Consider the following 3,370-nt stretch of genomic DNA (forward strand, 5'->3'; position numbering starts at 1 on the left):
GCGATAGCTGCTTTTAATCACTCTGCTCTTCCACCGAGCAGAGAACAATTGCGATTGCTCTTCAATATAGCTGCTCAAAAAATAAGAAGAGCAAACGCATGATATCGATAATTTCCTTAGATACTGCTTTTTTGTGAGCATTTTGTTTCTGTTCTTCATTGATAAATGATAAAAAGAGCAGAGATCTGCTTTGTGGAGAAAAGTTAAAAAAAAGAGTGAGTGAATGTTATTAATGTGAGAACATTGTTGTAGAGAGACTTGAGTGACAGTGAATCGGAATGATAATACAGATGCATTCTATTTGATTGTTTTAAAGTCCATGTGTAAACTTAAATAAGAACTTGGTACAAATTGAATAATTAGTAGTGAAATGAAACTTATCCATTCAATCTTAAGCTAAGTATACACGATTGCACGATCTTCCAATATTGGCCGATTTTTCCCAACAAATCACAAGTGACATTTCCATTTTGTTCAAAAACCTGATCATATTTCAAATCAGGAAGAAATTCAAGGAATAATTTGAGACGTTAAGGAGTTTAATCACTCTTTAAATAGCAGTTAATGTCGCTTTTAATAACTGTTTTTTTTTGTATGCTGCTCAATGCTATCACTGCTCTTTAAAAATCGCTTTTTAGCACACCCCTAACATGCACCACCGTCCACCACATCACGTTGATAGGAAGTGTAGAAGTGTTGGTTTAGTTTTGGTTGTGAACGTTTACACGCGAAGCAAACATGTTGCACAAAATGTGCATTTGAAAATCTTATAAAGGTCCTTAAAAAAGAAAATTACAAGAAAAACATGTAGTTCCCGACGAGAAAACCAGAGAAAGAACGAAAACGAACAGATGGTAATAAACTTAACGGTGAAAAATACAACTGGGAAAAGATAAGAATAAAAATTATCCTTTAAGCGGAAGTTTGGTAGCAACGAATGGTTCCTTACCCTTTTCAAAGTACCCCCTCAAGCCCCAAAGAATAAATTCTCATTTTTATTGGATTGAAAGTTTTCTTCTGTACTAATTTCTCGTTGGAATATAAGATTCCTCTCGAAACGGTCTATCCGCTGTGTCTGTGTAAACTTGTCGTACAATTCAAGAATATAAAAAGAAACATTCCCCAGTTCTATTTTTGTTCTGTGTGTTGCATCGCAGTGTATCCTTTTGTGGTCGAGATATGAAATCCTCGGAAGAAATTCGATTACTGAAACTCTCTTTCTCTCTCTCTCGGTCTTTCATTTAATAGAAGCCAACGGGGAATGCTAGCTATGGAATAAGTTATAGAATTTGCCACAATTATCATTGCAGTTAGTGGATTCGAGTTGAGTCGTCTTATACTCTTGGTTTTGCCACTTTTGGATCCCTTGGGGTAATTGTTGTAACTGAGGACCAAAAAAGTCTATGTAGTTGAAGGTTTTTGTTAGTTGAAGCTGAGAAAGTGTGTTTTTTTCTCGTTGATACTTCTTGAACCTCAAAAGTTATTATAGAACAGGAATTGCTACAAGGGTCGGTTGGGTTGTTTCACTAATTGAAATTTGTGTGAAATTAAGTTCTCCGGTGGTGAAAATCATTGTGGTGGACATTGTTATAAAAGTAGAAATAGGAATGGAATTCTATACACACCATAAGAGTATTTAGCAAACCAGCAAGTGTTTTAGGAAAGTTTTTGACATTTCCCCAAAGGTTTTATTGCGACCAACCACTTCATAGTTAGTGTGCATGGGAATAATGTGTAAGTTTAAGTTGGTTGTGTAGGGTAGACTTTTGTTTTTATTGAATTTTTATTAGTTTGTTTGAAAAGTTTTTTTTTTTTTAAATACTTGGGTATTTGTTTTATTTTATCATTAGTTGTTGTCATAGTTTGGGAGAAAATTGTGTCTGACAGTCGGAATTGAGTTGGTATGAGACAGGTTTTCTAATAAAACTTGACACTTTATTATGAATATATATATGACGATAGTAAAGATATTTTTAGAAACGATGTTGAATTCGCCTACACAACAAAGTTAGATTATAAGATTGCACGATTTGTGGGCGAAACTTTATTATCTTTCTCTGGTCATCTCATCTTTTTAATTTTTAATAGGAAGTTGTCTCAAAAGTTATAAAATAGACCAACATAATGTCCTTCTGATGCTAAAAGGATGAACATGCAACATTTAAGGAAGGTTTGTTTTTCAAAGTTCAAAGTTAATGATTTTCGTAAATAGAAACTGTAATTACTTTATTATTTCGTAATATTCATCACAAGAGTTGTTCTGTTGAGGATAATAAAGAATAGCTAAAGGTTAATCAAAGAAATAAACTTTAAAAAATATTTTTTCAAAGTCAGTTTCTTGAATTGGGTGTCTTCTTTTCAAGTTTGTTTCTTTTCAGTTTGACATTATATCAGTCTCTCATGCTAAACGTGTGGGTCGATGTACTTTAAATTTGTTACTAACGTTTTTTAGAGACTCTCAAGAGGAATTTATAAAATTTTGTTATTAGGACGAAAATGATGTCTTTAATATTCGAAAATAAAATTTTTGAAAATCTTACTTTTGCTCAAGAATGGCACCTGCGTTTATGAAAGTTTGAATAAAAACATCTGTCCAAAATATGTACTCAAAGACTATTTGCTTTTATTGCATTATTCACATAGAAATCCATGAACTAAATCACTTAACCAAATGTTTTGGTATCAGGGAATAATGAACTGTAAAGACTATTTTTCTTGGTTTTATCACCATTTAAAAAAATCCACTTTTATTGCTATACGTACTTACATGATTGTTTTAGCTTTAAATTATCATGTTTTGTTTCTGCTAATTATCTTTTGAAACGAAGTTAGATGACCAGCTTGACTAAAACCTAAACCACATCAATATTACAAACAAGTCCATTGGAACTTGTCCACGGAAACTTCAAGAAATTGTTAGGTCCACGATAGATCCTGCATGCCCTACTAACAATTTTGCTTTTATAATGCTTTACAGAAGCAACAATTGCTTCTGTAAAGCTTTACAGAACCAAAATTGTTTGTAGGGTGTCTGATAATAAAATTTTTTATATGCATTGAAGGCTTCGCAGTCTTAATTATCATTTATGTTAAATTGCAAATAAACAATATAACATTTGAATGGTTAGAAATTGTAATGAAAAAATACCTATGTTTATGACATGAAAAAACAAATTAAGCGTTTTAAATTTTTTAAGTACGAAAAAAGGTTACTCATACACCACAGTGACCCATTGATTTCTTCTTTGATAACAATAGAGAATGTTTTGAAAGAAAAGAAAGTGGATACAATTCATAGCAAAGCTACTTGTGATGATGAAGCTTATAAGACGACTTGACAGCACAAGGTTGTGAGCCCTCACATACGGAT

Source organism: Episyrphus balteatus, chromosome 4 (genome assembly GCF_945859705.1).
Source record: "Episyrphus balteatus chromosome 4, idEpiBalt1.1, whole genome shotgun sequence".
Classification (NCBI taxonomy): domain Eukaryota; kingdom Metazoa; phylum Arthropoda; class Insecta; order Diptera; family Syrphidae; genus Episyrphus; species Episyrphus balteatus.